Source organism: Panthera onca, chromosome C2 (genome assembly GCF_046562875.1).
Source record: "Panthera onca isolate mPanOnc1 chromosome C2, mPanOnc1 haplotype 2, whole genome shotgun sequence".
In the NCBI taxonomy this organism is placed as follows: domain Eukaryota; kingdom Metazoa; phylum Chordata; class Mammalia; order Carnivora; family Felidae; genus Panthera; species Panthera onca.
In genome coordinates, this window is record NC_138347.1 from 157,996,713 (window position 1) to 158,022,179 (window position 25,467).

Here is a 25,467-nt window from a genome sequence, read left to right on the forward strand (position 1 = left end):
CGGAAAACAAAACATTGGTCTGTCCTAAGAGGGTTCAGAGTTCAAGTTAAAAAAAAAAAAAAAAAAATCTCGAGGCACTGAGTCAGTGCTCGCAGCCTGTCTCCACTTCCGAAGCATCCGCATCGCGGGGAAGGGATTTTAACTCTGAACCTCCTCCAGATCCGCTTGGCAGTTACCTCCTCTGGCGGTGCGGCAACAAGTGGCCGGGCCGCGCACCCCGGACCGCAGCCCCCCGGTCCCCGTCCTTGCTGCAGTAGCCGACCGGGCCGTACGCGCGGGGGAGGATGGCTATTTTCAATTGGGAAAATGCGGGGTCTGTGTGCTGGGATTCTCTTGTCACGATCGACCCCCATTTTTAACGCGGCGGCATCATCAAGATTAACACCTGGAAATGGAAATTTTACCCACTTGCTTATTAAAGAGGTGCTGTTTTCTTAACCGAGCGTTTTTCCTCCCGATGGATTTAACACTTCATAAGGCTTCCCCAACCTTTGCGGTTCGGAGATATCGGAGGCGGGGACTTAGGGTAACAGGGCGTTTCTTTTTCTGTCCGACGCTTCTCCCCACCCCCACCCCACCCCCTAGTTTACATTGGTCAGATTCTCAGCTTCCTCGAGGTTCCCTGTTCGACGTTGGTGCCAGAAGCTTTACGGTTAACCCCCCTATTCGGGCAAACCCGCGCCCAGCGAAGCCCCGGTACCAGTGGGTCAAATCCCCTGACTTCCATACTGTCTGAGAGTCACAGTCTGCTTGGAAAGGCCCCGAGGGGTGGCCGACGTGTTGCCGGCTGATGCATGTGGGGAGAGGGGGCTGGAGCGCCCAGGGACCTGGGGCCTCCGTCCTCCTCCCCGAGGTGTCCTTGACTCAGCTGAGCGCCCTGGCGACCTCGCCCGCGTCCCCGCCCCAAACGAGAACGGAACTACCTAGGACAAAAGTTTGCAAGAATCCAGTGAGCAGACTTTCCCTTTAAATCTGGTTATAATAAATACTCATATAAGTATACCCACATAGCCACCCGAATGAAGAGCGGGTGCCCAGATTCGCGGGCCCCACGTGTTGCTGGAGCTGCGGCGCAGACGCGTCCGCGGGCACGGTGGCGAACGTGACGCCGCATTTTCTCCGAACTCCTGCCTTCCAGGGTGGTGCAGGGCCACGGGGAGGTGGGGGAAGACGCTGCGGGATCCGTCCGTTCTGCTGGGCCGCAACTCGAGGGGCTGGGGGCTGGGGGCGGGGGGGGGGGGGGCGGGTCTCGCACGGCCCCACTCCCCAACGTGGGAAAAGCAATGCTCGTTGTGGGTGATGAATAGCCAGGCTTCCCACGACCGGGCGGCGCGTCCCTGCGGCACCACTAGCTCAGTAGTTTTAATTTGACCTTTATCATCAGCTACGTGCTCCCAGGGGCTGCGAACGGGATTCGCACCCCGATGGCTGCCCTTTACCTCCTCCCCCCCCCCCCCCCCCCCCCGGTAGCCTGCTTGCAGGGGAGGGTCGGAAACTTGCAGCTCCCGCGCCACCCCCTTCTTCTCCCGGGAGAGCCGGCCCCCGGCGACCTAACCCGGGAGCCGTCAGACCTCCCCGGGCGTGGTCGGCCGCTCCGGGCCTCGGAGTTGGGCGGGGTCTGCGCTGCAGCGTCGTGGGTTCTCTCCGGCACAATGTGCCGGTGCGCGGAGAGAAAAACAAAACAAAACAAAACCCAGAAACACACTCCTAAAGTGTCACCGGCATTTGTGGAGTGGCGGGGGTCTACACTGAGCGTGTGTGCCTGGAGACGCTGGGGGGAGGGCACTGCGGCCAAGGGCAGGGCAGGGCAGGGCAGGGCAGGGCAGGAGGACCGTGAAGGCCCGCTGGCCGCAGGGGAGCCCTTCCTCCCCGGGTTCCGCGGCCGGGAGCACCCCGAGCTGTGGCTAAAGGGGCCGCTCGGCTCTCCTGCACCCCGCGAGCCACCCCCCCCCCCCCCCCGCCTTCCCTGTGTCCCCCGGCTTTTCCAGGAGGAAGGTGGGGTGCCCAGCGGGGGCGGGGCGCGCCGGGCCGCCGGGCCGGGCTGTCACGTGCCCCCCTCCCCCGCCACTGCGGCGGGAGTTCCAATCAGAGCGCGCCAGGGGGCTCCTCCTGGGCAGGAACCACCCGGCTTGGCGGCGGAGGGTGGGCCGCCGTCACCTGACCGCCCGCCCCCGCCCCCCGCGAGTAAGGGGCGGTGGTAGCGTCTGCTCGGTTACAAATGGCCCCTCCCGCCCCGCTCGCCCGCTCGCTCGGGCTCGGCGCGGACCCGCCCGGGCGCGCTCCTCGCGCCGGTGCCCGGCGTCCCGCCGCCCTGCCGGGAACCGGCCAGCGGCCCCCGCCACCCCTAAGGGCGCTGCCGACACCCGGTGCAGAGGCTCGCCGGCGGAGGTCGCTACGGGAGGCTGGACCGCGGAGGCGCGCGGCTCTCCCACCCGCAGGTGAGTGTGCCGGGCGGGCGTGGGATGCTGCGGGGACAGTGCGGGGCACTTGCGGGTCCTCGGGTGCAGACGCGGAGCCGTGCGACGCGCAGGTTAAGTTTGCGGAGCGAGTCCGAGGTCGCTCCGTCTCGGCCTTCTCCTGCCGCCCCGGTGGGTTGGGGTCTCCTGCGAAAGCCTGGATTTGGGGGAAGGGCTTCGGGAAATTCTGGTCTTGAGATACTTGACAAAGGTTGAAAAGACACAGCAGGGGGAGCGTATAGCTGCAGCTGACAGGCGTTGGACAGGTGCGTTCGAGTGTGCGTGTGTGTGGCTCCTGGCGAGGAGGAGAGCCCGAGACAGGGCGAAGTCCCTGCGGCGGGTCATCCATCCCCAAAAGCCACTTAGATGCCCGAGAGGGAAATTGCGCTGCTCTGAGGTGGTCACCGGGTGGGTAATAGGCAGCGAACCACAGACTCCCCCCGCCCCAAACACACACCCCGGATTTCTGATATGCGCCTGTAATAGCAGGAGTGGGGTGCTTATAAAGAGTGTGTGAGATTTTAAGGCCCCAGAAAATATATATTCCTTTTACCTTTTAACTTCTTGGCAGAAATTAGTGTTAAAAGTGCTGAATCATGCAAAAAGACGTGAAAAATAATGGACTTCATTTTTTGGTAAAGTTTTTCAAAGCTACTAACATCTGTGTTTCTGGATGAATGCTTTAAATTTAAGGTGTAGGAATTGGGTATTTAAAACCACATTTGAGACTGTGCCCTTGTCTTTGAGTATCCGCTGCTTTTCATTCTTTAGTGTGAGTTGTATCCATTCATTATCTCTTACCGCCCTCCCCCCTCAAAAAAAAAAAAAAAAAAAAGACGTGTGTGTGTGTGTGTGTGTGTGTGTGTGTGTGTGTGTGTGTGTCTGTGTCCAGGATTGTGAAAGGAGTGGAGGAAACAGTCCTCGGAAATAGAAAACATCCTCCTTTGATGAGTGCAGTGATGGCCAATTTGATTTGTCATATGCCACTGAAGGGAATGTCAAGCTGATAACATGCAGACTAGAGAGAAAGAAACAGGAGTTGCCCATGGAGGAAGAAACAAGCCGTAATCCAATTGTGCTCATCAGTAACAGAGCTGAAGGCGAGTGCTTCCACATTGGAGCCTGAGTCCTCCTTGGTGGAGACGGGGGGCACAGTTTTTGATGCAAGTTCTGAGGTCAGGCGCCAAGTAACATAAAGATGGTTTTTTAAAAAATCAGAGTCAGGATTAGTAAAATGGGTGTGTCCAAAGACAGCTCTTGTCCAGTGACTCTGGGCCGTACTGTCTGAACTGCCCAGTGGCCTGCTGACTCATAAGGGAACCAGCATGGCTTAGCAGGGTTGGGTTTTACTTGCAACTCTAAAAGAACTCCATCTGCAACCCTCCCCTCCCCGCAAATAATAAAAATAAAAGAGAGAAAGCTCCAGCAGAGACCTCCATAAACAGAGAAGCTCACCTCCTCTTCTCTTCTTCAGGGAGGTTTTTCCCTATCCCTGGACTTGTCACCTTCATTTCCGTACCTGTCATCCATGCTTGTGCACAGAACATTTGGTTTGACACAAAGATTTTAATCTAAATCTTAGCGTGAGAAAGAGTGGCACTCCTAAACACGATCATGTCAAAGGTATTTGCGAAGGATACAGAAAAATGGGAATATGAACGATTAACTGAGTTTTCTTTGCAGTGCAGACTCCCTTAACATTGCAAGACTAGGGAGCCCCACCCTGTTTCTGAGTATCTGCATGAAAGGCCGGGAAAGGAATTCGACAATTGCAGTGGTGCAGGGAGAGGCAGTTTCTAGGCTTGGATATTACATTTACTTAAATGTTAACTGAAATTTTGGAGGGCAGCCTTTAATCCATAGGTAGGTCTTGAAAGGCACAGTGTCATTCTGTTTCCCTTTGACAGCCTGTTAAATATCCATTTAACTTTCAGAGGTTGATTTTGATAGAAAAGGGATGTGAAGTGGGAGCTGCTTCCAAATGTTAAGATCCCAGGGCTGAAAGACAAGATGGAAACACAAATATTGAAGCACATGATAAAGCCAAAAAGAATTATTTTTGCTCTGGTATTTTTAATACAATTTATTTATAAAAGTAAGTTTTTTAGAAAGAGGGGGCTCATTTTCAGGCAATAAACCTGCTTGCAGAATAGACAACCATCTGGCCTCTCAGAACAGACGTGCATAATGGGAACAAGGAACAGGTGAATGAGCCCACCTTCTACTGCTTGGTCCTTCAATCCAAATCCAGTCCTGTCACCTCAGATCAGAGGAAGGCCATTTCTGCAACTCGCCAAGGAGATTTCAAATCTTATTTCAGATCTGTGGGAAAGAAAATGTTTTGAGCTGCTCTGAAGAAGGAGGCAATCTTTATAAATTCACAAATCATTATCATAGCCATGCTTACCCGCCGTGTCTACTGCAGATCTGACCATGACGAAGAGAGACACCATGCCTTTTTTTTTTCCTTTTTAAAAAACACACTGGCAATTCAAAAGGGCGCCTACTTCATGGTACCATTAATTTTTTTAAGATAAAATAGATTAAGAAGAGAAAATGATACGTTTCCCCTGATGGCTAGAGTGAATTAATGCACTACCAGGTCTGGAAGTGGTGGCCAGTTAGCAGTATCTTAACAGTTATTCCAGACTGAAGTGAGACTCGGGAAAAATTCTATGTTCTGTTGAGAACCAATGTAGGTTGAAAGCTGCTAAAACCACCTTCTGCTTTTTTCATTCTTTCTCATACTATCTGTCTTCTCTTGAAAGTCCACAAACCACACCTACAAATCCTAGCACCTAGAAGGCTCTGAGATTTTACTAGGAACACGCAATCGGATAAACTGCCTATGATTATGGGTCATTTTGAAATCCGAATAGATTTCAGCTTCAGCCTCAAGAATCGAATTGGTAGGATGCCTCCGGAACTTTGCTCAGACACCGGTACCCTGGCAGCCTGGTTTCAAAGAGGGTCTTTTCCTAAGATTTGCAGTCATTATTTTGTGGAAGTTAGCTGTGCCCACTTGCACAGTTAATTGCATTGAGAAGGTTCCAGAACAGTACTTCCTTGAGTTCTGACAGTAAATATGTACACAGCATTGTGTGAGGAGCATTCCAGAACACCCACCTCCCGGTGAAGAGAATGTGCTGGCTGAATAAACACCTGGGCTGCTTTAGCCTGCCAACAAATTTCATTTTTTACCGTAGGAAATGGTGTTTCATCTGAGCTTTTTCAGGACCCTAGAGAGCCTTGCAGGATGGAGAGGAGCATCTAATATCTGACTTATTTTAGAGTTGGCCTCCAGGAATCTACCTTTTTCCATTTGAGGATGTCAGGTTATGTGCATTTTGCAAGGAAATTGAAGAAAACTCACTTTGCTAATCTACTTATTGTAATGAGCTGTAAGATTAGTAATATTAGTCATATCAGTGGGTTTATGTATTTAAAAGTTAATATATTTATGTATTTTTGGGTACATGAATACAGGGTTGGATTAAGTGTTACTAGGAAGCCGCCTTTAAAAAACCATTTGGAAACTGCTGCTTTAAAATCATGTGACATTACATACTTGTACATACGTCTCCTCAAAATTAAAGAATACACTCTGGTGTGCACATTTTGCCACACATGCATGCATCCGACACAGATTAGAACTGCTATTTAGGATTATTCAGTTTGTTTATTTTGAGTAGACTTGGAGTGGTGGGGAAGGTTTTCTTGATTTATTTTCTGGTGGATGTTGGGTTCTGATTCTTCTCTGCTTGGGTATCTTCGTACTTAGGACCCTCAAGAAGAGGCAGTGAACAAATAAAATAGTTCATATTGTAAGTAAAGTATATTTTTTACAATGTGTCTTCTTTTAGGTTACTCATACTCTAGGTTTTAGAATTAAAAATAGCACGAGAAATAGCCTTTGTCCTGATGTAGTCCAGGATGCATCTCCTTTGGTCAAATTCCTGTACATCTTCTTTGCTGCTTATGGAATTTGGAAACTATCCAGACTGCTATTGATCTAAATATTTTCATCTTCCCAGGTCTTCCCTTGATACGGTGAATGGAGACTGCTCTTCTGCCTGAGGGTGGTTCAAAACGTAAGTTCAACAAGCCAAATAATGAAATGTCGATAATTCTGGACCTCCATGCAGAACAGTTTGTCTCTCTGTTCCTTCGACCCAAGACTCCAGCCTCATAAGTAAGATATCACCCCCTTGGGTTGGGGGAGGGATGCTTAACTTAGACCACACAGCGCAGCAAGGTAACATACAGCCACCATCACAGCCATGGAGTGGCATTCTTCTCTACTCTGCTTACCTCACCATTTTTCTGGTAATAGAATATGAACCTTTGGTGTCTGGGTGATGCTGGATTGACACTCCCCCAGATGCCACATCTTTCTGGATGGTCCTGCCTATTCTAATCTTCTCCTGGCTCAAGCAGACAGATTCCAGTATGGAGGCACATCTAGCCTCAGGACCAGAGTTCTTTTTGCCAGATGAAATCCTGTGGCTGCTATGAAGCTCCCTTTCCTACCATGTACATTAACCAAGATGTGTCTTTAGCTCAGCTGGTATGGTCATACTATAGTGATCTGGTATACTTCATTCATAAAGCAGGAAGTGTCGAAATCTGTAGGAAGCCATTGTTGTTTCACACCAAGACGCTGGGTTGTGCAGGATTTTGCAGATTTCCCCGATCAGTCCACCCTCTCCACTTTGTGGATATCAGGTTCTTCCAGGTACCTTCCAGCTCTTTACAGAGTGAGCTATGTGTTCTTGGAAAGGGATTCAGTGCTAGTTGAGACCCCTCCCTGCCTCTTTAGAGACCTCAACATGTAATTTAAGGTATTTTTTGAAAAATTCTCAGGCATTTGATGCATTTCATCGGTGGTCAGACTCTAGAAAGCTGATGTTTATTAAGAGAAACGTCTGCCCTACCTTCGCTTCCCCTTGCTTTTCTGCCTTCCTATCTCTGCCCGCTTGCCCAGAACATGGATTTCCATGTAATTCAGTTCACTAAATCTCTCTCCATTTTTGTTTCACTGCAGAGTTTATTGCTAGAGCTGCTAATAGACTTTCAGCACAAACAGTATATTGATCACTTGAAATCTTGTTTGAGCTTGACTGAATATGCATAATGGGGTGTCAATCGGGGAAAAAATCTCATAATAAATGGCAGCCAACTTATATTCATGAGAAAAAATGTCTTGGGCAGCGCACAAAATATCGTGTTTACTGTAGCATGACAGACTGATTGCGCTGCTCTCCCTCACATTCATCGGATAGATATTTAATAGCAAATGCAAGGCTAGAATACCAAGATCTCGAAACCTTTCTTTCTTTGTTTGTATGGGGAAGCATTTTTGCACATTCTATAGAGTATAAACATCTAGAACCACAGCCAGCAAGAAAGATCTTTTCTACCTGAGGAATTCAGAAATTGCAAACAAATCTGTTTAAGTTGATGTATATTTAAAATCAGCTACTGATTTATGCAGTCCATATTTTTTAAGTTTTTACCATGTGTGTATCAGTGCATATACTCACTGTATGCAAATATCATTTTCAATGTGTATATGGGAGAGCACAGTATATTTAGAGAAAAGCCTGCTTTACATAAATTATTTTTAAGAACAACTGAGCAGTGAAGTACCCATGCGTTAAGAAAGCTACATCTTTTTTTTTCTTTTAAAATTTGCCAGTAAATGATAAGTAAAGATATCTCAGTTTTATTAAGTTTTATGTGCAATTCCTTAAACTCTGTTTTCCCGACAGAGCAGTGATTATGATGGTAGGTATGTCTGGGGAAGTGATATTTTGGGTTACTGTCTGTAGTTGACGCAGAGCTGACTCCTTGACTGCTGGTTGTCTGTGTAGAGTCTGGCCAGAGGAAGCATGGAGTATTAGTGTAATCCTTCTTTATCCCAGGACAGTGTGGGATACATTATACTCTCTCAGCCCTCTGGGTGGGGTGCAACCCAGCTTCCATTAGGAATTCTTTGTCTCTTATAAGTGAATGAAATCAATGGGCTCTTTGCTAATCAGGTTTTAATTGGCTTTTTTATGGCAAAAATCAAATCATACTCTAGACAAATGTCTCTTCCAGTTCCTGGGCAGTATTCAAGAATTTTGGAAGTGTACTGTGGCAGAATTTTCACTCTTTAAATCTCAGGTCGTATCTGATAACCAGAAAAGTCGACTTATCACCAAGAGCGGGTATATCACGGTATAACAGACGTGACATCAGGCCTCGATCGTGTCTACTCTCGTTCTGCAGGGTTCCAAGAACTTTTGCCTAGTCTCATCTACTTCATTAAATTGCTTTTGATTTATTGTTTAAGATTTCTGATTTGCAAGAAGAGAGAATGTAGATTTTGCCGAGAAAATGGGATTATCTGAGACGTAGCAAGTTGCAGAGGCTTAACAGTAAATGATTACGTGAGAGCTACGTATTTTGGTAATATCTTTTATAAGTAGAATCCTTTATCTATATATTCCCTTATGTATGTATATAGTTTTGTAACAATTAGAAACCATTTGTCATATGTGCTTTTTTGCACAAAGAGAGGCAATCAAATTTGATAGTTTAAGCTTGGGGAATTATGCTGTTGAGATTTTAGCAAAAGTGAGGTTATATGAGAACTTTAAACTTGGGAATTAGCTATTTGCATAAACTTCATTACTTTTAACCTACAGAGAAATGTATGTCTGCAAATGTCAAAACTGGGACTTATTGGATGTCACCAAATTACATCCGGGGAAAAGAAAATTGGAAAGAAAACGTTTCCCGGAGAAATTTGAGTCTGAAAACTGCATTTACAGGCCTTGCTGTTGTCTTAAGTTTTGGATTGTTTTACTAATTTATTTTAATTAAATGAGGGGATAAAAATTATTAGGAATTAGGTAGAAGTTATATGAACTATTTTCTGATTTAAAGATGTGAAAGATTATGTGTTTGTAATATAACACCCAGCTTGGTAATATAAATACCCAGTTTTAATAGACTGCTTTCTTCCCAGTCCTTAACATCCTACTGTGAGAATATTTAAGGACCGAACAAATTTAAGCGCATATAGATCTCTTCAGTAGAACTGAAAATAACTTCAGGATACTCACCTGGTTCTTTGCTAAAGCTTTTGACTTGTTTTAAAAGAATCTTTATTCACTATAAATTTCAAAAGCAGAGTTGCATTTGCAGCTGGTTCTCAGAAATGTACTATGATTTCTGAGGTTTGATTTTCATATCTGCTAAATGGAGATTTGGAAGTGACTGAAACTCCTGTATTTTTTTCTTGTAACTGCTGCATTTTCAGACACCAGAGTCCAAGCTCTTTTCTATTAGATGCAGCATAATGTTAACATTCCTTTAAAGAATAGCAGTGGGACTACTTTTTCTTCCAACAATGATGTAAGGAATAATGAGGTTGATGTGATGGATTAAGGGTAATCTCCTTTTTGAAAATTGGCATTTTTTTTTTACTTTAATAAAAAACACATTCAGATAAAATAAAGAAAAATTACGATATACTAATTCAATTATCAATGAAGTCGTTTGCTATATACTACTTTTAATAGATCTAGGTTTACATTTAATCAAAAGTTTATTTGCTCACGCTAATGGAAAATCCACAGGCAATTTGCTTAGGGTATGTAACTTCCAAGCTTATATAAGTTACTTTCACTAGGAAACACTGCGACACAGAGGAAACCTTTATTAACCCCCCATGTGCCTCTTCAGAATGCATATTCCCCACGTAAGTGGGGATTAGCTTGGGGTCATAGTCAGCCAATGACTTTTGTACACTTACTGATATATAAATAATATAGGTACGTTGTAGGAGTATATATAATACACTTCCTGTAAGCATATTGTTATATTTATTAACAGTTAAGTTCATATGCCACATTCCAGTTTAATTCAAAACCTAGTACTGAGAAGTAGACATAACCAAATGTCCTGTAACATTAAATAGGCTTTACTGTTTCCTCAGCATAGTTTTTGTTTGAGATACATGCTGTGTAAACGTTTATTTTCTTATTGATAGGCAGACCCACCCTGGCTGTGTAGGAATTTGGTGAAAAAGTGAGGCGTGGTAGGAGTTTTGGGTTGTTTTGTTTTGGGGGGTGTGTGTGTGTGTGTGTTGGGGATGGGGGCTTACAGTCTCAGTCTAAAAAATAAATCAAGTGAAACCAGTTAGTCCTACTTACAGCTTAAATCTCTTCATCTTGCTGTGGCCTTGGCCCCCTTATGACCACGCTTTGGTCACACCGACAATGCCAAACCCATTGTCTGATGGACTTGATTTTGTCTCACGCAAGCAGACGGAGGACCCAGTCTATGAATTCTGTCCCTAAATCGAGAATTTGAAACCACAGTGTCCTAGCCAATGTTATTCTCCTGCGGGGTAGCCAGACCCTCTTCAGCATCTTCATTTTGTTGCTGTGCTCTTTTGCAGACCCCCTGCAAATATCTCTGTTTTCCCATGAGTTCTTCAAAACCGTTTTTCTCCCTTCTTGTTAAAATAAAAGAGAAGCATTCAAGACAAGACTTTAAAATAGGAAACCTATAGACCCACATTGTTAGGCTCTTCCACTCTCCTTTAATCTCTGGAAATAATTTGGGGGAGCATGAGTTTTCAGCCTAGATAAAATCCTAAGTCAGAGCCTTCATGAACATGCTTTAGGAGATGTGACTTAGCCAGGTGTTTGTGGATCTGGGATTCTGGTGAAAAGCAGGCAGACACATACTCGCTAGGCAAGGATTTAAATTGACAGTAAAATAAAAAGCAAAACAGCACAAGGTGAACATTTATAGAGATGACAACTTCTGTTTCTTTGGAGATGTTAGTAAATGTAGGAAAACTGGCCCAATTCCAGGTTTCCTTCTTTTTTTTTTTTTTTTCCTTGTGTTACAGTGCAGGGATGCTGCTGGCGGTGGCCACGATGACTAAACATTCTTAATTTTTCTGGATCTAAACATGAGGCTGACTGGGCTCCTCACAGAGCCTATTTCTTGAGCAGCGTTGTCCAGCGGAACTTTCTGTGGTGACGGAAATGCTCCGCATCTGCAGCGTTCAGTATGGAGCCACGAGCCACATGAGCCTCCGTGCCCTCGAGATGTGGCTAGCGTGACCGAAGAACTCCATTCCCGAAGTCGTATTTAATTTTAATTGCGATTAAAGTTTAAAAAGCCACAGGCAGCCAGTGACGACATGGTGGACGGCATTGCCTCAGAGCACCGGGGGGAGGAGGCCCGTTTGCCACGAAGTCTCCTTCGTGGACGACGTGAGCTGAGGGCAGTGCGGGCTGCGGAAGCTGGAGGCGGGTGGGCACCGACCGCGGTGTTCGCTCGACGTGGTGGCCCCTGCACAGCCACCTTGCAGATCAGGTGCTTCTCTTGCCTTCTGGTTCTTACGTTTTTAAATAGAACTGCATGCTTTCAGTCAGGACACGGTGCATGGTCGTGTCACCACCCTTCTTTGGTTGTTTTCTTATTTTACTGTGGTAGGAACACTTAGAATGAGGCCTCCTAAAAACAGACTTTTAAGTGTGCAGCACGGTATCGTCATCTATAGGCGCAACGTTGTGCAGCACGTCTCTCGAATGTCTTCATCTTGCATAACTGAAATTTCATACCCGTTGATTAGCAACTCTCCCTCCCCCCTCCTCCAGCCCCTGGCGACCACAGTTCTGTTCTTTGCTTACGTGAGCTTGACTATTGTTGTTGCTCTGAGACCCAGTCCCCGACTGGGCGGTCTCTGTTACCCCAGAGCCTCTCGGGGTCCTGGCTCATTTGTTTGGCTCTGCACGTCCATCCGAGGTGCCCTCAGAGAATGCTGGCCTCGGAAGAACGGGTTTGGGGACAAAGGGCTGGATTTGCCCTTCCAGAAGGTCCTTCTACCGCTTCTTTGTGGTCACCACACCCTGTTGCACATGGTTAGGGCTTCACCAACTGATTTACACGTGCACCCTTGTGTCTGAAAGAATTTACCTGAAATGTGCTTAACAAGGAAGCACAGACCCTTCAGTCAAGCCAAGACCAATTGAGAAGTTGTGACAACGCATTCGTCCCACAGACACAGGCCTCTTGCTAAGAGCAGCTACTGCCTCTTCCATAGGTGTAGAGGGTCTTCAGACGGAATTGACTGTGACGGTCTCAGAGCCTGTTCCAGGACATAAGAATCACTGGGCCGGTGGACTTCTTCCTGGCGGACGTTGGGGTCTTTGGCTCCTGCCATCCTAAGACTTTGCAGATAGACGTGTGGGGAAGAAAGGGAGTAAAGGATGCTTTGCAGCTGTGACTGTCCCCTTTGTGCCTGCCCAGGGTGACCCCATGCAGCCCAGTACGCATAGGAGGCTTTGATCTGCATGGGGAAGGACACACAGCCCGGTGGGCACAGGTGGGTAAGGCAGCACTGTCCTCAGGAAGCTCACGGCCTATACCTCACCATCTCCCGCTTGACCCCAGATCCCCCAAATTAGATTGTGATTACTTCACAATCACCTAGGAGATTCTTCACAAAAACATAGAATTAGAACATTGCTTTCAATTCTCTTCACTCTGTCTTCATGGTTAGCGGGTTCTCAAAACCTGCTGATGCCGGGTCGTGCCCCAGACTGAATTGGAATCTCTGGGGGGTGGGGCCTGGACGCCAACAAGTTTTTAGGTCCCCCCAGGGGCTCTGCCACCACTTGCATCTGGCTGTATCGGGAAGAGTTATGTCTGGGATGCCCACCCCCGCCTTAGCTTGCGTTCACTTGTTGGGGACCTGTGGTGAATCAGGCCCTCCTAGGCCCGTGTCCTGCCTCCATGACAGGCTCCTTACTTCTGTGGTGCCCACCGAGCAGATGAGCCGTAGGACTGTGTCTCAGCAGTGACCACCCAGACGTGGTTTTCCAGCTTCTACTGGGTGTGTCCTTGGGCATAGGTATAGGTGAGCCTGGGCCCTTCCCACCCGCCCCCCAGGAATGTGGAATTGCACCCCAGGAACCTCCGCAGCCCCTCCTCCCATGGTGCAGCGTGGTTCCGAAGCCCTGCCGTCTCCACTCCTGCCACGGTCCCCTGCAGTGCCCTGTGTCTGGCCGTTCTGATGCTGACCTCATTCAGGCCTACACTGATTCTCGTCTAGGCTGACTGGAAATGCCCTGTTGGTCTCTGGCTCCTTGAATTGGCTCTGCTCTTCTCTCTAGTCATCCTTGTGGGCTTGCAGAGGGGCTCCTTGTGAGGACAGGACCGGTCCCATCTGTCCCACCTTGCTTTCAGGGACCCTGCCCCCCCCCACAAGCTGCACGCGGGGCTCCCCGCCCCGCAGCCCCTGTACTTGCCCACTCTTCTGCGTTTGTCCTAATAATCTCCCTCAATGCCTGCTTCGAGGAGTGCCCGCAAGCTTCCCTCGATGCCTGTGGCCACACCCCTTGTTCCCAAGGCCCCCCCCCCCCCCCCCCCCCCCCCCGTTTTCTCCTACACCTCTGGTCCTCGGCTCTTTCCTCATCTGCCCCCTGCTCCTAGCTGAGTGCCTCTAGGGCCCCCTGCCACCCCCAGCTCCCTCCTGCAGGCTCTCCGCCCTGCCCCTCGGCTCCCAGGACAGGGCCTTGCAAAGGCTCTGTCTGCATCACACAGCCCTACCGAGGTGCCTGTGGCATCACCTTCTGGTGCCCTTGACTGGATGCTCTTGGCAGTGACCCAGGCTTTTGCTTTTTCCCCTGAGTGGATGTGCTGGGCGTTCATCTTGGGCCTGCCAGCCTGCAGCTTCTGCTCCTGTCACTGCATCTGCCCCGCACACACGCACACGCACACACATGCTCGAAAGCACGCGCAGGCACATGCGCGCACACGCACACAAACACGCCCACGCGCTCGCAAGCCCATGCACACGTGTTCACACGCATGCACTGTTTTCCCCCCGGTGAACTCTGTTCCTTCTTGCTGTTACCTCCTCCTTCCCTCCCTCCCGTCAAGCTGCTCACCCATACCTGCCTTCTCAGAGCAGCTGCCCAGCGCTTTGGTGGCACTTTTGGAAATTCCTCCACCCCTTCCTTTGGAGGAACAAGAATTTTGAAACTTGGCTGGCAAGTATTTGTACTGGGGAGAATGGCAGTAACCCTCTTGCTCTTGCCCTTTGCGTGCCGTCCCCCAGTCTGCAGCTTAGCCGACCTGCCGGGACAAGTTGTGAAGTGTGGTCCAGTGGGCACAGCGCCTCTGTTTTGTGCAACTCCTGGCCATGCCCAGGAAGGCCCCTTCTGGGGCTGCCCCTTTAGTCCTCCTGTCCTGGAGGTCCCTCAGAGAATGTGGGGGCAGCCGGGCCCCTCCTCCCTCCTCCGGACAAGTGTATGGTGTATGCTCTGCCCCCCATTCCCCACAGGGGAGGGCAAGCTGTGGGAGGGAGCTGATCCAGGGTACGGAGAGGCCTCACCCACCCGGGGAAGTTGGAGAAGTTTCCAGTCTTCTGAGGGGGAGGAGGGAGAAGATGTGAGTGTGAGGGGGCAGGGTGTGGGATGGAAATGCAGGGGTGTGGGCTGTGCTGGTGTGGGGTAGGGGAGCAGGTGGGAGAGGCAGAGGTGAGTGCCTGCCTTGCCTGCTCACCTTCTGGGTTCCGTCTTTGGGAGGCAGGAAATCCCCGCCAGGGCGACCCTCCGCTGTCCTCATTCCACCTCTGTCTTTGAATTTGCCCATCTTGGTGCTGCCTCACTGAGGCTGGGCTGGCTGGGATGGGGCAAGGTCCCCCTCAGCCGTGTCATTGTCTCCTGGCCTAGCCGAGCTGCCTGGTGCGAGCTGCCTGGTGCGGGGGAAGAGCCTTTGCCGCGCTTCCTGGAGTCGGTGGTAGTGCTGATGTGGGCGCTCCCTCCGCCTGCCCTGCCGTAGGTAGTGGCTGACATACCCACAGCCTTATGTGGGCAAGGAGAACTGATCCCAGAGGGAGAGGGCTGCAAAGTCCCCGTGGATTGTGGCCCTGAAGACGGCTGTAACCGTCCAAACTTGAATCTCAGCCAGGAGGCCCTTTGGCAACCTCCGGGAAGAAGCATGGTCAGTCTCCCTTGCCCTCCTCGGGTCTCCCCCCTGCCACAGCCCCACTCAGTGCCGGGAGCTCGCCGGGCTCTGGACTGCGGCGTGCCACCTTCCCAGGCCCCGTCCCTTGGCCACCCCGTGGGCTCTGCGGTCTGAAACGAGTGGACTGGACGGCTCTGGGAGCCCCCCCCCCCCCCCACCGTGAGCGCCTCCCACCAGCAAGGCCAGCACCTTCTCCACCCTGCTGTCCGTCTCTGGCTCACAGTTAAGCCACTGACAAAGGACAATCCGCAACAAGCCTACACAGAGAAGTCCTTTTGTGTGCAGGATGGCCCAAGTCTCCAGATTAGCACCATTTATATCTTTATTTATAGGAGTTACCGTACTTGAGAGTGGTCAAACAGCATTGCTCGAAGAAAATTGTTGGGTCATTCGATTTAAAGCGCACCGAGAGGGCCCACTGTCCCCAGGCAGCGCCGTGGCCAGGCCAACGGCGGAGATTTGATCGGATTTGTGAGCGGGTGACAGTGTACGTGCTGACGCAGGGGCAGGGTCTCGCTGGCGGGAGTCGGCGGGCTGGGCAGAAGCCGCCTCACGGAAGCAGGCCCAAGGCGGGCCTGGCCCAGCCGAGAGCCCTCTGCGGAGTGACAGGCAGGCGGCTCGCGTGTGCAGCGGGAGCTGTTCTCTGGGGCTCCCGTGGATTGAGAGAAGCTTGGGCTCGCCACTGATTGAAGGTCACGGTATTGGAAACTAACCTCGTGGGAAGGACGACGGTATTTCCCACCCTGCTTGTCAGCAGGAATGCTCTGTCCACTAGTGAGGACATCCACAGACTCCTTCTGACCTTCTCTCACAGATAGGTTGGCCTGAAGGAGTTGTCTTGACAGAGACGGAGGTGGAGATACCTCCAGTGTGCGGGATCCGCAGTGCCTGGGAAGACTTCCCTGGTCACCAACCCCCCTCCGCCCACCCCCACCCCAGTCTGGCTGCCTCCCAGCAGGTGCTCTGCCCTGAGGGGCCGGGGATGGTCAGGATCATACACTGCGAGGGCTCAAGCTCTGAGGGCATCATTTGAATGAGAAATACCCAGGTATGTGCTCTCCATCCCTCCGGGCTAGGCCTGAATTGGCCCCCTGGGCCCTGAGCAATACCCCCTAGGGCCTCAAGGAAGTTGTTTGCCTCCTCAGCCCCATGATTTAGTATTACTTCCATTGATAACTGTAACTTTGGAGCGGTTCCTCAGCACTTGATGTGGAGATTTTTATTTCATTTTCACAACGACCTGTGTAGTAGGTTCCGATGACCATTTTGCAAATGAAGAAATTGGCTTCGAGAGGGCAAGCCAGTGGCTCAGGGTCACGCAGCTGGAAAAGGTGGAGGCCAGCCGTGTTCTCTGGGGCCTGGACACGGAGTTTCCTCAGGCCAGGCTCCTAGACCGGCTCACCACCTACCCCAGGTGTTTGAGTCGTGAGCTCGGCAAGACGAAAAAGAAGGAACAAATCAGAAGCCCAGACATGCTCCAGGGACCTCATTTCCCAGCCTCCTCTTCGCAGCTGAGCCTCGAGGCCTCTGTAATCCATCCATGTGGCTCCCCAGGGCCCGCTTTCCCTCGCCTCCATACATATCAGTGAGTCATTTCTTCAACCTTTTTTTTCTTAGAGTTTTATTCTATTAGAAGAAAAAGTTTTCTTCACGGTGACTTATGTGTGCCTCTGCAGATCATTTGTCGAAGCGTTCCAAAGACCTTCAGAACTATTTTTGTTTGTTTGAATATTAGATTTCTGTCTCTGCAAAGTGTGTAGCCATATGCTATCAATTCTGGATATTGGCTTCACTGGAGTGTCCACTCCGTGTATGTATGTATGTATATTTATCCCAGATACAAATCAAATGTTCTGTCTCAGGGCAACCTAAACCTTTGCTGGAGAAATGCTATGAGTTTTGGGAATGGGTTCGTGCTCAGTGGTACACAGAACCTGTCATCCCTGATTCCCCAGGAGATCCATGTTAGCAGGAAGCAAAATCAAGGCAGATGCTTCAGGGGCGGAGGGAAAAGGAGGCTGGATGAAAACCCTCAACACAGGGCCGGGCACCTGAACCTGTTCATAAAAGTGACAGAGCACACACAGGCTTGGATTCACATGGCCTGGGTTCACATCTTGGCTATTCGACTTGCTTGTTGCTGTGTGCCTTTGAGCAAGTTACTTACCCTCCCTGTGCATCAGCCTCCAAATATGTAAACTAATGGTACTACCTCAAAGAGTGGTTGTTGGGACCAATGAGTATGTGTGTGTGGCACCTGGAGAAAGTGCCTTGCATACAGGAGGTGCTTAGTGTTAGTAACAGAATGACTCATTTCTGCAAAGGACTGTGCAGAATGATAGCTGGGGACGTTGCCATCCAACAAACACCAGTAATAATTCCTGTTTCATACGGGCAGAAATGGCTGAAGCTCTAGTGAGGCATCCGCTAAGATCAGAAGAGGCCTTGCCAGCCACATTACAGGATTCAGGGAGATTATGTGACTTACTGCTTATTTAATTTATTTAGACCGTGCCGAGTTCCAGGCAGGATCTGAGCGGTCTTCCGCCTGCTTTCTCTCCATGTGCTGTTGCTTCTTGGTGATTGGGATTAGGCCAAAGATTGGCCCCAGTCCTGCTCAAGCCCCAACTGTGTTGTCATTCATGGTGCCTCCATTTCCCTCGTGCCCACATCTACCCCACCTCCAGAGTCACCACCCAAGCAAAGGCTAAGGTCGGTCAGGGCTAAAGCAAAGGTAGGTCACCACCGCCTACCTCTTTGGGCCTCCACCCTGGCCTCCATTTGACCCACCTGCATCTGGTCTACCTGCCTCCAGCCTCTGCTCCCTGTCCCTGGCCTTACAGCATCCGGAGTGGTCCTTAGAGACACGAATCTGGTGCCATTATGCTTCCAACTCCCCTCTCCCTGCCATGGGCTGTAGCTTCCTCTCTATTTCTTCTTAACACTCTGCACTTTCACTTCTTACTTGGGGTGGTCTGCTTTGTTCCTTTGGCCCCCATTAGCTGGTAAGGGCTACAGGGGCAGGACTCTGTCTGGATTGCTCATTTCTGTACCCCAGCATGGCCTCACACTCACTGCTTGGGGGCAGGCAAAGAGAGAAGTCTGAGAACATCTAAAGACAGAAATGTCCAGGAACCCACTTGCTAAGAAGCTGGCAGGACCTTTATGAGGTCACTGGGCTGGTGCAGGCAGGTGGAGAAGGAAGCCCCTGCACCCTGCCCGCCTGCCATTTCTGCCTCTGATTGCTGGGCAGTGATTCCCAAGCTAGTGCATGTGCTCCTGGGGGGATAGGAGGACGGCTCTCCTCTCCCCAGTAAAGAGGTGGCGACTATGAACTAGCTCCTGGGGAATGAAATACTGGGTGAGTTAGAGAGGATTAGTGAAGATTTGTTGAGTATCTTTGGTGCCGTCTTTCTCACACATCATCTCAGCTCATCTCTACCAAAACTTTGTGGGGGGTTAGTCACCTACTTCCCAGGTAACTGATAAGGAAATTGAGGCTCAGAGAAACTACATGCCATCCTTCCCCCTTCACTCCTAGACTGTCAGCCAAGCCTGAGCTAAACAAAGCTACTCACAAGAAGCAAGGGCTTAAACCCCATCTGCCTTAATGTAATCAAAGCACTTTATCCCTAGGTCAGAGCCAACGTGCGATCTCACGGTGAGGAACGTTCAGATATGATGATGGTCTGTTAAGGGACGTAGACAGTTTTTACCCGAAGAATCTGGGAACTGTCTGGATCTAAGAAAGGGCTGCTTAGTTTCAGCAGTCTGTAACTGGCATAAGGACTCACCTCGTCTGGAGCTCTTGAGCTCTGACAATAAGGTCAGGTGTTGCCAGTCTCCAGACGGAGCACTGACCGGGTCAGGAAAACCCGTGGAGGTGGGTGGAAAAGCAGGCTCAAATCTCCCCCTAGGGGCACGGCCCCGCCTGTGTCTACATCAGCCGCCGAGGGTTTTGAGACGGGCATTTAACAGATGACAACAAATGGCTAAAATAGGGTTTGGTAACCAGGCCGTGATGGAAGGACTGTGTGATCACGGGAGAGTCACAGGCCAAAGGGAAAGACTGAAGAACTCCGAGAACAACAACACTTGGTGGTGGTCCCTGACCTTTTCCCTGGTGGAGGACGCCAGGCACACCTTCGGGTCTCAGCCCTTACTCTTGAGCAGGCCCCACTGCTAGGTGCTGGTGTTGGTCAGACAGATGCGAGCTCCTGGCTCTCCACCCAGATGGAATCCCGAGAAGTAGAGTGCAGCACACAGGGACCCCTTAACCTGCTCTTACGTAAGCGAGTCTCAAATTCAGTCTCAAACCGCAGCACCCCTCATGTAGACGGTGCTAGCCGGAGCAGGGAGTGAGTGATAAGGGCCTTTAGGGTGAGGGTGGTGGGGATTAGGTTTCAAAGACATTAGGGAGTCAAAAGAGGCCCTACAAAGTACCCAGCCGCGCTTTCCAAAAGGAACCACAGGACAGTCCCATCCCCGTATTACCTAAACATTCAGAGATCCAGATTCCTGAGGGAGAATACCTTGAAGTCAGTAGCCACAATCCTGGACTGGGGCATTAGCCTGCCATGTCACCTCATTCCTGTCACTTTCCTTCTTCTGCGAAATAAAGTTTGTCATTGCGTGTTGCAGTGCTGCAAATGCCAAGTTTATGTAAATGCAAACCACATCTGGGTCTACCGTACTTTCCTTCCAAACACTGATACTTTAATGGAGCCACTCTGACCCTGTAACAGTATAGGGTAGTGTTGGTTTTTATAATTGCTGTCTCGTGATTCCTCCTGAGTGATTCACAAAGCGCTTGTGGTCCAATTGGACCACCTCCACGAGAGCAGGAGTCTTGCACACAGCCAAACACGCTTAGTGCCAAGGCCAGGAAAGGACCCCAAGGGAACCTGGACAGGAGGAAAGCACAGAGCGTTGGTGGTAAGAGGAGCTGTCCCGAGTGGTCCACACTCTTCTCGGATGCCCCTGGTGACACGCAGTCAACTCTCCTGGCTCTTGATCCCGGCATACGTTGGCCGTCAGGCAAGTCCGCCGGGTCTTCTCTGGGCTGGGGCGGTCGTGCCTCCGTCCGTTTGTTTTAGGGATATGGACCAATGCTCCAATAGCTTCATACCTGGCACTGTTGGGTAAAAACTAAAGATGGGAACTCAGGCTCAGGGACCGCTAACAAGCCCCAGGAAGGAAAATGGAGTTTGTCTCGTAATCAGGTGAACAAAGCAATGATTTGGTCTGAGTAGAGCCCGATGCAGTTGGGACAAAAAGTGCAACATGGTTACACAGTGGCAAATCCTGTGAGCAGTACAAAAGTCCTCAACATCCTAAGAGGTTTTTGAAACACACACACACACACACACACACACACACACACAAACAGCAAAACCCGAAAAACTCTAATCACTACAATAAACATTTTTCTGTAGAAGATAAAAAATTCTAAATTGAACACAGTAACCTGTAGTCTGTGTGACGTCTCTGAGAACAGTGAGGTTATTTCCTTTAGAATTGGGGGGAAATTGCTTGACATTCCAGTTAAAATTTTTTTTTCAATGCCAGAGAGGAAATTGTTTATAATCAGTATGTGTTCTCTAAATGAAGAATAATTTAACGTAGATTACCCTTTTTTCTTATAAAACAGTTTGTTCACGTGAGGTGTGATCATGTTTCTTTCCTCCTATTTTCAATGGCGTCACAGGACATTTGGGCAGTGATTTTTTTCTATACTGGAAAGGGATGGCCTCGTTGTCTCCCCTAGTTTATATTATATATATTAATTTATACCCTCCTCAAAATTCTATTAATTCTTCTATAATACTTAGTTCTGTGGAATAGTTCAGGTATTTCCATGATGTCTAAGAAGAAGCTCGAGATAGGCTTTTAACCTACCCAGATTAGTTCCTTTCTAAATAATGAATTCATTGGGTCTCTTCTCTTAAACACAGATGCTGCAATATGGATGCAAATTTTTCATTACAGAAATTTGATGAATGTGTTACAGATCCTAACTGAAAGGAAGTATAATTGACCCTTGAACAGCATGGGCTTGAACTGCACGGGTTGGCTTAGACGCAGATTTTGTTTTTTCCAATAAATACATGGGAACATTTTTTTTTGGAGATTTACAACAATTTGAAAAAAACCCACAGATGAACTGCCTAGCTTAGGAATACTGGAGAAATTAGAAAAGGTATTATTGTAGGAAAACAGTATATGATACATATAAAATACAAAAATATGTGTTAATCAACTGTTTATGTTATTGATAAGATTTCCAGTTAATAGTGGGCTACTAGTAGTTAATTTTCAGGGGAGTTAAGCATTATAGGGGTATTTTGGGCTATGCAGGGGTCGGGGCCCCTAACTGCCACGTTGTTGAAGGATCAGCCATAGTTTGGTTAGGTGTTCGATGCAGGAATAAATTTCCACCGCTTCTCAAGCTCAAATTGGAATGTCAGTTTCCCAAAAAAGAGTGATTTTTGAAAAGAGAAATTAGTTTTTGAAAATCAGCAAGCTAATCAACCACAGCAGATTTTGAATTCCAGTCTTGACCGGGAAGCAGGAAAAAGAATCCTCAAATGTACTATTAAGAGATGGCTGTGTATGTGGAGAATACAAATGGATTTTAATGTTAGAATAAACACAGTATAAATTTGAAATGCCAATCAAAACACATACATTGTCTCCCCAAAGCTATTGTATGTTTGTTGGATGAGCCCTGTCATTGTGCCTTCGGAAGGGTGTAGGTAAATGAGCAGTGGGGATGTGTGTGCCAGGCCCACACGTTCATGTTCACGACAGAGCCTCACTGGCAGCCATGTTCGTCTGTGAGTGGTGAAACATAAAGGAATCTGAAGGTGATTCGTCCCATCGTGGGCCTGATAAATTAAAAATTTGGTGTGTGTGACAATAGTTTTGTAGTCCTAGGAAAGCAAATAAGAAAGCGGAAAGCATTAAAATTAAGTGTTACTTGTAACAAAGCTTTTGGAAATAGACAAATAGAAATGATATTGATTGATTTAAATTGATTTTTTTTCCCTCTTATTCTGGGGAGTCAAGGGAGTGACCCAAAGCTTTGGAGCAGCACATGAGCTGACAGAGTGCTAGTTGGCTTTCTGTTTTTGTAAGAGCCCGAGCAAATTAGAACATAAATGTTGCCTGAACATTTTCTGTTTTCAGACCTGCAAGAGAGAACAGCACCCGTAAGTGGAAACAATGCAGCAATCTGCTTTGTCTGCATGTAGGGACTTTGAATGGACGCTCCAGCCATAAAATACTAAACAACCTCAGCATGCCCTCTCTCCTCATTTCACAAAATTCATTTTTAGAACAGTGTCTTCTAGGGGCTCAATCTTTGTGAGTTTCGGCACCACGAATATGCTCCTCTTACCTAATTTTCTTAAACTGACCAGTACTTTCCTGGGGATGAGTGAGGGAAATGGTGTGGGGCTGGGTATTTATTTTGTGACACTGCCCACAAGGGCACACTGGCCTGTAGGCTGGATGCCAGCCACCAGCCCATCATTTCTTAGTGAAAAGAACCTTTCAGCTCGGTTACCTCCTGGGGAGAGCTGATTTTCCAGCAGTCAGGCTTGATCTGGGTAAATAATTAGAGAGCTGGAGAGCGAAGACATCACCCTAGTGCTGTCTGCAATTCTGCTAATGTAGGCAGACCCTGTGATTCCATCACTGCTACAATCTTAGGGCAGCCTTTCTCTAAAGCTGTACAGAGAGAGGAGGGAGGGAGGGAGGGAGGGAGGGAGAAAAGGCAACAAAGCCAGTTGCTTGCATTTGTCTTGAAAGAATTAATGACATTTTTCATTCTTTTGGCGAAACCAAGAAAAGAGCTGCAGCCCTTTATCTGCCCATAAGAAGGTAACTTTCAGAGCACCTTCCTCTCCCCAACATCCTTACCTACGAGGACGTGCATGCTGCGTGCAATTACTTCGGCATATTGATTTATTTTTAAAACCGTATTGCCCCTAGTTTACTGGAATTTGCAGGGCTCTGGGTCGTGCAGGCAGATCCCATTTCTCATAAAGCAGACCCTGAAGTGGTTAATAGCTTGTTGTTGAACTTTGCAGCTGCTCATTAAAGGTCAACTTAACAAAAGAAACATGGGCTGTTGCAAAGCATGTGTGTCTCTCAACAAATAATCCAATATTGTGAAACTTTATCACATTTTGTCCTGTCCTTCTGTGTGGTGCCCCATGGATGGAGAAGAACAAGAGTTAGGAACTGGAAAAAATGATTCTCAAGTTCTAGTGAAATTCCCATTTTCCTCCCCTCTTGTGACTTGTTGCAACATCTGTAATTATTGTACTGTTAATTCTTGTTCTTTGAGAATCATGGTAAGAAGGCCAATCTGATTTATTGAAAAATAGTAATTGTACTAATGGGGTTTTATTTCTTTTATGAGTACTAAGAAATAGAAACAGGTAGCTTAATTAAACTAGTGAAAATTCACAACAGGCATGTATAGCCTGCTATGTCAACTGCAGAGTTCCCGTAAACAGTTTCTGGACCAAGAACTGGAAGGCGCGTGGAAGACACGTTGTCAGTTTAGGGGCTCCCGGCTCTCCCCAGATGCGGAATATCCTGAGTATCAAGAGAGTTGGAAGTCACCTATTCCCCCACTCAGGGCCCACCTCCACAGATTGATGTATTGCAGATTTCAAAATTAGTGCATTCTTAATAGAGTTGAACTACGTACCTTTCCAGACAAAACCAGCTGAATTTGTGTGATATGGGTAGCTTCCGTCGGCAAGGTGGCAGGCCTTGCTGGGTGTTTGTGTGTGACCAATCAAGATGGCCTGGCCTGTGGAAGGTTTCAGTAAGCCAGCCAAAGGGCACTATAACAGCACTTGGTTTTTCCTCTGCTAAGGTGCATTCACACCAAGTCTCCAGACCCGAGACTTAAATTTTTTTTTTTTTAATTTTCTGCCCATTTAGTAAAAACAGTTTGTCTTGGAATTCAAAATATCAGGAGTTGACTGCTATGAACCACGGCATCTCTGAATGGATGAAATGTAATCCCTCCTTTCCTTCCTTCCCTCCCTTCCTTCCTCCCACCCCCGATCCAAGGGGCTTTTGAGGGCTTGTCCTGTGGCAAGACTGGGGAAGGTCTTGGGACTGGACCCCAGTAGGGTGGGTGTGTCAGGTGTTTCCTGGTCGTGCACAAAGGGGATTGGGGATCGTCAGGACTTCAGGACTGTCAGGTGTCAGAAAGCAGTCCTCTGGAGGAAAACGACGTGTAGGACCCCTTCCTGTAATGCCATTGCAGGTTACGGCTTTCAGAGCAAAGCCAGACTCCGGCCCTGCCCCGGGTGAAGCCTTTGTCTGCCTGCGCGCCGGCTCATTCCCGGCTCCGGATTGATTTTTGGCCCCTGCTGCAGCAAGTTGGGGGCTGGCGCGGAGTGTGGAGGCGGCTGGGGGCGGAGTGTGAACTCGCATCCACTGCACCAGGGAGCCCACTGCTGCTTCGGGATTTTTTTTTAAACTTGGAATTTCCATAGGACAAAAAGCCAAAAGGCTTCTCCTCGACCTAACGGAGCCATTAGCGTCTGTTAATGCCGCGGCCGGGGTAAGTAGCGCCGGGCGGGCCGGGCCGCGCGGTCCCCCGGGCTCGGCCGGCGGCGCCCCTGCGCGCCTGGCCGCGCGCGGACCCTGCCCGCCCGCGCCTCCCCTGCCTCCAGGTGAGGGGGCGTCCTCCCTGTCGCCCGAGCTCCCGCGGGCCGAGCGCCCCCTCCCCGACCTCTGGCGCGGTGAATCGCGCGCCGTTTCTCACGGGTCACCCTGGCTGAGTCTGCGATCGCGCCCAGGCGCAGAAGCTCTCCTAGGAGGTGGCGCTTATGCATATTCATTCTGTCTAGTGAGCGGCTGCCCGTCTTGCCACTGCAGGCTGATTTATTGATTTATGTGTAAAGTGCGTTTTATTTTAGTCATTAGGCAATCCTGG

At 49.0% G+C, this 25,467-nt stretch overlaps 1 protein-coding gene across 8 annotated transcripts in view; it reads left to right on the plus strand.

Annotated features, from left to right (window-relative positions):
* The first annotated feature begins 2,121 nt into the window (after positions 1 to 2,121).
* Positions 2,122 to 25,467, plus strand: part of LOC132682848 (uncharacterized) — a 127,349-nt gene continuing 104,003 nt past the window's right edge. For 5 of the 8 annotated variants that reach the window (XR_013549969.2, XR_009611888.3, XR_009611886.3 and 2 more), the window contains exons 1-2: positions 2,122 to 2,438; positions 6,491 to 6,547. The gene's annotated coding sequence lies outside the window, so the exon portion shown is untranslated. The remainder of the gene's footprint in view (positions 2,439 to 6,490; positions 6,548 to 25,467) is intronic. The other 3 variants (XR_013549968.2, XM_078432536.2, XM_060638057.3) reach the window with 3 other exon arrangements.